Genomic DNA, 10,424 nt, shown 5'->3' with positions numbered 1-10,424 from the left:
AGCACTTCATGCTTCCTGCTGCTGACCAACTTTATGGAGATGCAGATTTCATTTTCCAACAGGACTTGGCACCTGCACACAGTGCCAAAGCTACCAGTACCTGGTTTAAGGACCATGGTATCCCTGTTCTTAATTGGCCAGCAAACTCGCCTGACCTTAACCCTGTAGAAAATCTATGGGGTATTGTGAAGAGGAAGATGCGATACGCCAGACCCAACAAAGCAGAAGAGCTGAAGGCCACTATCAGAGCAACCTGGACTCTCATAACACCTGAGCAGTGCCACAGACTGATCGACTCCATGCCACGCCGCATTGCTGCAGTAATTCAGGCAAAAGGAGCCCCAACTAAGTATTGAGTGCTGTACATGCTCATACTTTTCATCTTCATACTTTTCAGTTGGCCAACATTTCTAAAAATCCTTTTTTTGTATTGGTCTTAAGTAATATTCTAATTTTCTGAGATACTGAATTTGGGATTTTCCTTAGTTGTCAGTTTTAATCATCACAATTAAAGGAAATAAACATTTGAAATGTGTGTGTGTGTGTGGAATTACTGAAATAAATCAACTTTTTGATGATATTCTAATTATATGACCAGCACCTGTATACTTGTTTTGTACTTGAAACCTCTGTGCTCACAAACCTTGACTGGCAGACTGATTACATCTTAACTTTGTCTGTGCTCACTCAGTAGTTTTGCAATCAATAAACTTCTGTATTATCTGTCATTCTAATTCATGAAGAAGCGAGAGGACAGTAACTACCTGTGTCCAGTCTCTTTCTAAAGACACACAGACACAAATGTGTACACACGCATACATTCCATCTCTTTGTATCCATCTGAACAAGGTGGACGGACAAAAAAAAGCAAATTTCAGAAATGTTTCTCACACGCCCCACCTACAGAATCACAAACAGTTAACTGTTAGATGAAAGAACCACTGCATCTCAAGGGGAAATGTTTAGACATTACTCTTCCCGTGTGTGTGTGTGTGTGTGTGTGTGTGTGTGTGTGTGTGTGTGTGTGTGTGTGAGCGCGCTGATTTGTCTCTTGACAGTGAGTCGTCAGTCCCTGCTGTGCCTTCTGGCTTGATGAGAACATCAAGAGGCCTTTCTAACTCATGGCTGTGCATGTGTGTGTGTTTATGTGCGTGTGTATGTTTTGGTCTGTCTGCCTCTCTCAGTCTCTTCTAAGTGGATGATGCTTCATACAAATTCCAGATGCTTTTATATTAATCAGTCCTCCTTGTTATTTAGAAAAGAGCTGCTGTAAGTGATATTGTAGCTGTGAGTTTTGAATCATATAAAACAATTATTCCATCTCTATCATTCTTTGATATTCTTAAAGATAATAAGTGTTTACAAGCCCTGTGTCATTTCCTTTTCCTGACCAATAAAAACACATTCTGTATTAGTCCACAGTGCTGAAATATAACACTTTCAGCACACTAGGAATCTTAATGAAATATATAAAGCATGCTTTTAATGTTATATGTAGTGTTGGTGCGGTATATTGGTCAGACTGGATTAGACAATTGCTAACGACAGCCTACTTACAAATCCTGCAGAAAAAGGGAAACATGGGAAACTTATTAGAATTCTCTTTCTGATGACCTGTTGAATAGTCCAGAAGTCACTATAGTATTTAGTATTCAGTTGAACCAATTGAATGTAAGTTTGACACTAAGTTGGAGCGTAAAATCAACACTAACTATGTTTCACACTAAACTCGCCAGTGAGTGACAACAGTGTTGCGTTATCTGTAGAGTGGCGGTAAGACAAAGACACTGCTGACTAGTAACAGAAATTAGGAGACTTAATAGCGCAATTATATGTTTTCTTAACAATATAGAGAATAATGTATGCTCTCACATGTGAACTAGGGGGTGATGTCTCTGTGGATAAGACACATGCCTTTGGTGTGAGAGACCTGGGTTCAAGTCCACTGTGACACACAAATGTGTCCCTGAGCAAGACACTTAACCCCTAGTTCCTCCAGAGGCGTGTGACCTCTGACATATATAGCAATTGTAAGTCGCTTTGGATGAAAGCGTCAGATGAATGAATGAATATACATTGCATTTATGCATCAGCTCAATAATTCTACAATTATTTATTGATTGCTTTCTTTGTTGGGTTTTTTATTAAGGTGAAGATGGCTGTATCACACATCAACAAGAGTCTCTGGAATCACTTTTATCAGTTCAATTATTAAGAGTCATCGACTATGAAGTTTGTTCACTTTTTTTCTTAGCTAAGCAGCCGCATGACCGTTCAAATGCACTACAGTACAGTTATTTAGTTCAGTAGAAAGTTCAGGCTGTTTGTGGTCCAAGTTGTCACGTTCACTTCAGTACAAAACTAGCCTGTACAAGCACTGTACATGAAGTTAATAGCTCAGCAGCCTATTATTTCCAACAGATTTATCAGATGTTTGTTATGTTTGTTTCTGCGCCTTTTGCTCTTTTAAGATGCTTTTAACAAGGAAGTAACTCTCAGTCACCGGTGGGGGGAAGGCTTGCTGCCTTCTTCACCAGTCACTTCTTATCTAGTCTAGGGTATATCTAGGGTACAAGCAGCTTTTGTGAGCTTGTGTGCTGAGAGCATCTGTCCCTGATTTTATATGAACCCGCATTGTTTTTGTTCTTTTTGTCCTGCAAAGGAAGAGAAGGAGCTGAAACGTGTCTGAAAGCAGCAGAGCTGCCAACTGGGCTGTTAATTCATGGAGCCATCTGATTCAGTGTTAATGTAAAAAAATAAATGCTTAATGCAGCTTTAATGATGTTGGCTACCACAATAAGAGACTCCATTTCTCACTTGTGTCCTGAGCTGAACAACGTGTTGAGCCACCGCATTAGTTTAGAGTTAAAGCGTTTCTGCCCCTTCTTCCCTCTGTATTTCTTTCATTTGACTCCCTTCTTTTTTCTTTAAACATAACAGCCCTTGAGAAGGTATTGCTACTCACCCTAAGACACAAAATTTTCCTCTGCAACCTTATTAATTTAAAAAGGGAAAATAATATACACTACCCGCAGTTATTTGCTGTTCTGTAATTCCACGCCATTTATCAATACAAGCCTCTTGCAGAGTGAATTTAAATGAACCTGTAACTGTTTTATCATTTAATTGGTCCCCAGTGAGAGAGACACCTTAACATGCAAATAATGCGGAGACTCTGACTTAAAAGCAGAATACACAGGCAGAAAAGCTATTGAATTTGCAAGTGGTTGTCTGACAACGGTGGTACTCTTGTTTAAAGAGTTTTCAATTTCCCTCAGGTTAACAGAAAGCCAGAAGTCCAGTATTTGAGGAGATATGCACATTTTTTCTTGGTGTTGATGACTCTGAGGTTGTTATTGATTTTTCAGCCGCATGGGACTATAGTCAACTCCTCCAAGGGAACAAAGAACAGACAAAACACGAAGACAGAAAGAAAGAAAGCAAGAAAGCAACAGGCAAAAGCTAATGTTTATTTTTTATGTAAAGATTTATATTTGCTTTTGATTGGCAGTTTCAAACAGCTTAAACAGATGGCTTTTCTTTACCATTATTGCAACATGTGTGAGCTTATTAAATATGATAATTGATATGATAATTTTACAAAAGCAAGAACATATGAAGCAGTGTATCATGCAGCCAAAAAAACCCAACACCACATACTTCATAAAGTTTCTTCCTATACAGAAAAGAGGGAGAAGTTAGTTATAGTTAGTTATGGTCTAACAACCTGAGCTCTAATTCCTAAAAATTAGTGTTGTTCTACAAAGAATAAACTTCCCGATGCTCTGCTTAGTCGACAAAGATTATGAAACTGACAACATTTAAAAAGGTCTTTTTCCTCCATGAACCTTGCAGGTCAGAAGAAACCTCAGGTCATCGATACTTTCTGGTTTGACATTGTTACATATTTTTTTTGTAATGTGTCTAAAATCTAATAACTATATTTTTGCTTCATGTAACCTGTGACTTTCTATCCCTGAAAGTGACCGTGACTGTTAGGGTTGAGGTTGGATGACTTTGTTGTTTTCTCTCCAGGGAGAAGTCTGTTTATCATGCTGAGAGGAGGAGGTGTGAGTGGGAGTAGTCTGATGACACGGGCCGCTGCAACACAGAGAACTGCTGTATGTGTTTATACTGTAGGTAGGAAAGATGTGTTTGTTACTGAGTAATACTGATAATTATAATAAGACTAACAATTTTGCATAACGGCCTCACAAACAAGATGCATAAAACACAATAAATGGATTAAGAGGTACAGGCACATTGGGCACAGTGGAGCTGTTCTAACTATTTTTAAGACAGGTGAACATGACAATACAATATACAGGATTATATGAATTAAACACATTTAGAGTTCTCCCTAGATCTTTGACATTTACTATTAGTCTAATGATTGTGTATTGTTTGTGAAATAGAAAAATCATACCTGGACAAGAATTTTAGTTTCTCAAAGTTAGGGCTCAGGTCGAATAGGATTCGTAATTTCCTGCCGACCTGCTTAATGTATAAAATGGCCACAAAAAAAAAAATAAAAAGTTTCTGTGATTGATCCCACTAATCCTTTTTGTTATACAGCTGAAGCCTGTGGCATTACTTTCCCAAGAGGAATTGTTATGTAGCCTAGTTATTTTTCAAGTTTGCCTTTTCGTAATGTAAGCTTGCACAGAAAATATAATTGTTTTGTTTTGACTGTTCAGGCTGTCACAGAGGTACACAGTTTACAGTAATGGACAGCAATAGTAATAGGGTTTTGGTATCTTGGCCTACTGCTGGCATCAAATCAAGCTAGTAGAGAAACCTCTACTGTATCTTTCCCAGTTGTGTCACTTTCAGACAGCATCAAAAAGCTACTTGTAAAGAGACACTGTTGGGTTGTCAGGCATAACACATCATAGCAAAAACAGGAGGAAAAAGTAGCAAACATGAATATTATGTCTTGAAAACCTTTTGTTTGTTAGGACTATTGCATTTTCCAATCTGTGTAAATGTTAATGACAACATTTTTATCTGTACATTAATTTAGTTCTTTGTCCTGAAGAAACCACAATTTAACTTAATGCATTTTAAAATGGGTTATTCTTGCCATTATGCAGCGATCATAGGGGATAGAAGGTAGCAGTAATGTGCCAGCATTCACATCATCGGACAACTCCGGAGGGTTGCATGATTGCAGATCCACTTGTAGGAGGGTAAAAATTGTGTGAATGGTCATTTAGCAATTTATAATCAGTTGATGAGAGAGGTGAGAGTTAACCAAAACAGCTAGCCAAAAAACACTGGAGTCAGGTGATGATTATCTGTGTCTCCGTCACTTAGGGTTGCCAACTGTCCTGTAAAATATGGAATCTAATAATTGGATAATAATTGGAAATTAAAAGATGTGGTCCATATTGAACTGATACAGTTGTATCATATATGTTTAAGAATCAATTCAGTGCAATTCTATGGGAGAGGAATATAACAGCTTAGACTATTAATCTTGTTATGTCATATTTAAATGCACACTCTGTACATTGTTTAAATAAAATATTCATGCCAATAAAGCACACTGAACTGAACTGAACTACTAAGACAGGACAATTAGAAGCAGCTGTTTGTCTTTCTCTCTCTCTCACTGACTGTCCCTTTACTTCCCTGTTGTTTCCCTTTTGTCTGTACCTTTACATGGAAAGTCCACTGAGTCCGGTTGTGTCGCGTTAGTGTTGCTAGGGTTGAGCGAAAACAAAATTTCCATCCGACAGTGTCTGCACTGGCGACGGCTCTCTGTGACCCGGTTTTGTTCTGTTGTCTACTCATCTGCATATCCCACTGGGAACATTTCAGAATCAGAACATTTTGCCTGTCTAATTTTGCTCACATGTTTAGATTTTGTTAATTTTGTTAATTATTTGCTTTCTGTGCTTCTACTATGATTAAGTAGGCTACATGGTTAAATGGTTTCTCAGTTTTAACTGTATTTATTGTTGATTTGCGAACGGGAGTCTGTACAGGAATGGCCTCTATCAGCTGGAGGACTCTGTGGACTTTGTAACACACACTTTCAATGGTGTGTTTGTAAACAGCGACCGACAAATGCCCCCCATTCTACCTTTAACAAGTCAGAACCTGGTAATTATGTTCACTTCCACATAAATGCAGCATTAGCGCTAAAATTGCCACGACAGCGCCTACGGTTGATGTCAAAGTGTTAATGGAGTACAATAACTCAGCCTGCAGTGAGCTTCTGCCATGTGAAAAGGGGCTATGCTACCTCAAGGCAGCCCTGTACTGGGAGTGCTACAGTGTGGAAAACCATGGTTTAGGAGCATGTGAAAAGCCATTCACAGTGGTAGAGTTTTAACAGCGTCTTTGATTACCTGTGTGGACAAGGACATGCTGACTTAGTTCTTCTGTGCTCTGACTGATTGGCCCCCATGGACAGATGGAGTCACTGATTGGCCCTTGGTATATAGAGGGCAGCAAGCAGGAAGTCCTCATAAAGTGAGAGGAATGTTCAATCTTCCAGCTCCCCAGACAATGACAACCTGCCTTCTGCTGAGCCTTATCTATTTCTTGGGGTGTATGTCTTTTTGTTTTTTTCTCTTGTTGTTGCTGTTTGTCTCACTGTTTAAGCTTGCCCTTCTCTCTTTTCCAGCCTCTGTTTCCCTGCTCCCGCCTTCCAATTGTGGTTTTATCTCTCTCTCTAAAAGTTTATCCCTTCCTCTCTCTAGCACTTCCTTAGACCTCACACCGTCTCATCTTTCTTTTTTTTATTTTATTCCTGCTCAGTTTCTGTCGGCAGTACTCTCTATTTCTCTTCCTCTCTCCTCTGTTTTCCCCACAGCAGCTTTCACAAAATTGTCTTCTGTGTGAAATGAGACAGAGGAGATTGGCTAGCAGTATTAGAGTGAGAGAGAGACTGTAAGGAGGTTGTAAAAATGACTCCTCCATGGGGAAATACCCACAGCTGTATTAAGATCTCCTCGTCTCCTTGTCTTTTAAACAGCTCCCATTCTCCAGCTAATTGTTTTGAAGCCAAGCCTGTAAATCCCCAGTGAGATCTGGCACTACTCATTGAATTAGCCTGGAGTTACAGAAATATCTCTCTTTTCTAATCTTTGAGAGAGAAATATGTCTTTCACCCTCCCCCTTTCTCCCTCAATCTGTTACAGTCCTTCTGTATTTCTCCCTCCATTTTCTGCCTCATAAAAAACACTTCTGTTTAATTCATTTCACTGAGCAACAGGAAGAAGGACATTGTGACAAAGATTGTATGACTTAATCCACTGAGCCATATGAATTCCCCCTAATACTGCAGTATCAATATATGCTTACTCAGAACTTATTATTTCCAGAAGTGAAGACCCCAAATGGCAGACACCTTGTTTGTCATCTCAGAAATTTTGAAACAAGGGTATAGTTTACCAGTGAAGCCAGGGTTTGCAGGAGACTTCGATTGAAGTTAAAGCTTAAGAATGGCTATTTACTGAAATGTGTCATTTGTAGCTGCTAATCTGAGAGCTGGATGTCACACTGCTGGTGGCAGATTTGAAGTGTCAGCAGCAGTGATTCTGCTTTATTTCACCACAACAACAGGTACCATTACTGAAAACCTTTTGTTAGACAAGTTTTCAAAGACCTTATTACATGCTTCGAAAATGTGTATATATATACACATGTGATTTGCTGGGTTTTGTATTCCATCCATCCATTTTCAACCGCTTATCCTGTGTACAGGGTCGTGGGGGGCTGGAGCCAATCCCAGCTGACATCGGGCAAAAGGCAGGGTACACCCTGGACAGGTCGCCAGTCCATCGCAGGGCCACACCACACAGACAAACAACCACTCACACCTAAGGCAATTTTCAGGGTCACCAATTAACCTAGTCTGCATGTCTTTGGACAGTGGAAGGAAGCCGGAGCACCCACGCAGACATGCAAACTCCACACAAAAAGGCCAGGGCAACCGGTGTTTGAACCCACACCCTTCTTGCTGTGAGGCGACAGTGCTAACCACTGCACCACCGTGCCGCCCAGGTTTTGTATTTTTGTTTGAAAATAAAGTTTTGAACATCAAGCTGAATGCCCTGCTTTTACTTCAGTTTAAAAACATGTAGTCTGTCCAGGTTACCTGGCTTTTGCCCAAAAAATGTTTATTTAGTTTCGCCTTATTTAAAGCAGCTAATTTATTCTAACTAAATTCTTTATATGTTTTGAAAGGGATATTCAACCATTTTTACAATAATTATTGTTAACTGTAACTATCAGCATTTATTATTATCCGGTGAAAATGTGCTCATAACACTGAGAGCATCATTCTTTTTCACGTATTAACTCTATAATCGGCTGTTTAAATATTGTTTCACTGGGATTCTAAATGCATATAAAACCTAAAACTTCATCATGTCCCAAATGAGTATATTTTAAGAAAACTTTTGTCCAAGGACAAAATATTAATTTAATACAGCTTTAAAACTCAGTTGGAGACCTTGCTGAAGAAACTTCTTAAAACAGCCTCTAAACACATGAACAACCTTGAGTACCTCTACCAGTAGTGGTAGTGTATGGAGGAGTCAGACCAAGGTGAAGAGAGTTTACATGAGGAGGTGGAGCTGCTGCCAAGAAAACAACAGAAATGAAGCAAATTGTTGCTTTCTGTACATGAGTCAATTTCAGCACTGAGCCAACAACCTTGACAAGTTTGTATATTTCTACACATAAGTCAAAGTCAGTGTTTACAATGTGACTCTAAGCCGAGGGGACTTTGGAATAAAGTGGTGCCATCCGTTTGTATGTAAGTCAAATTAAGCCAAGTTAGTTTGACTGATATGGATATTACTGGGCTGAATATTACCATAGAAGCCGATTTTTCCATATTCATGCTGATTATTTTAGTCTCTTCACACAAAGGAGGATAAAATACTGCCTACTGAACAGTTAGAAACCAATCATCAGCTTTGATGTGAAGCCTTGGCAGACAGCAAGGGTGAGAGAAGTGAGAGGGGAGGGAAGGGAGTGAGTGTTTATGGGAAAAGAAGAGCCGAGAGGAAGAAAGAGGCGCACAGATGAAGGGAACGAGAGAGAAAGTCGGAGAAAAGTCTATGCATACTTGAGAAGGGCCCAGTCAACAGAGTGAGGCGGGGAGTTAAAAGAGCGTCCGTTCTGGTCAAGATGAGAGGGTTGATTGTGTGTGGACAGCATCCAGGAAGTATCTGGAGTGAATTGGAAGAGTTTTCTGTCCTTTGAGAGCATCTCTTTTAATCATGGCTGTTGGGGCTGTGGGAACCAGCCTCACCACCGAGAGGACATTGTTAATTAGACGGCATGTTACTGCACATCCCTGTAGAGTCAACACCCTGCAAAGCAATGGTTGCACTCTGTTTCTTTCTCTCACACACAAACACACACAAATCTCACAGTTATGCTTGCTCTCTCAGTTTTTTCATATGCATAAATACACATGCAAATATACAAATGTCTCACCCACAAACACTTTTCATGTATAAACACACACACTCAAGGGATGAACTGTTTTTTCCTAAATTGTGACCACAACCAATGTAACCACTGTTCCTTTTCGCCAATAACATTTCTGGCATATGTTTAGCATATGTCATCCTGCTTTTTGGGGCTTTTCCTCTTGCAACTTTACACAGTTATCCCATTTCTGTGACTGATGCACCAGCAATTCAAGCAGCAGTTAACTGGCCTTATTTTTTAACTTGCCTTATGTTGCTGTTGAAAACTTGCTCATAAACATATCTGACTTTCAAACATATATTAAACCCCACGCATACTGCTGACTGGGTTTCAACTTAATGACTCATTTGTATACAGATGTCTTAGGACATGACAGTCTTTTTGTTGCAGGTGCGTCAAAATGAATTTGGTAAACTCTCAAAAAGCTTAGTAAACAAATGCAAGAAGACTGCAAAAGCAAAAAAGAACCGGGATCACAAGTGGAAGATACCAGCATACAAATATCATTGTATCATCAAAAAGTTGATTTATTTCAGTAATTCCATTCAAAAAGTGAAACTTGTATAATGTATACATTCATTCCATACAGACTGATATATTTCAAGTGTTCATTCCTTTTAATTTTGATGATTATAACTGACAACTAATGAAAACCCCAAAATCAGTATCTCAGAAAATTAGAATATTGTGAAAAGGTTCAATATTGAAGACACCTGGTGCCACACTCTAATCAGCTAATTAACTCAACACACCTGCAAAGGCCTTTAAATGGTCTCTCAGTCTAGTTCTGTAGGCTACACAATCATGGGGAAGACTGCTGATTTGACAGCTGTCCAAAAGACGACCATTGACACCTTGCACAAGGAGGGCAAGACACAAAAGGTCGTTGCTAAAGAGGCTGGCTGTTCACAGAGCTCTGTGTCCAAGCACATTAATAGAGAGGCGAAGGGAAGGAAAAGATGTGG

This window comes from Micropterus dolomieu, linkage group LG03, assembly GCF_021292245.1.
Source record: "Micropterus dolomieu isolate WLL.071019.BEF.003 ecotype Adirondacks linkage group LG03, ASM2129224v1, whole genome shotgun sequence".
NCBI classification, from domain to species: domain Eukaryota; kingdom Metazoa; phylum Chordata; class Actinopteri; order Centrarchiformes; family Centrarchidae; genus Micropterus; species Micropterus dolomieu.
This window is presented reverse-complemented; position numbering follows the sequence as displayed.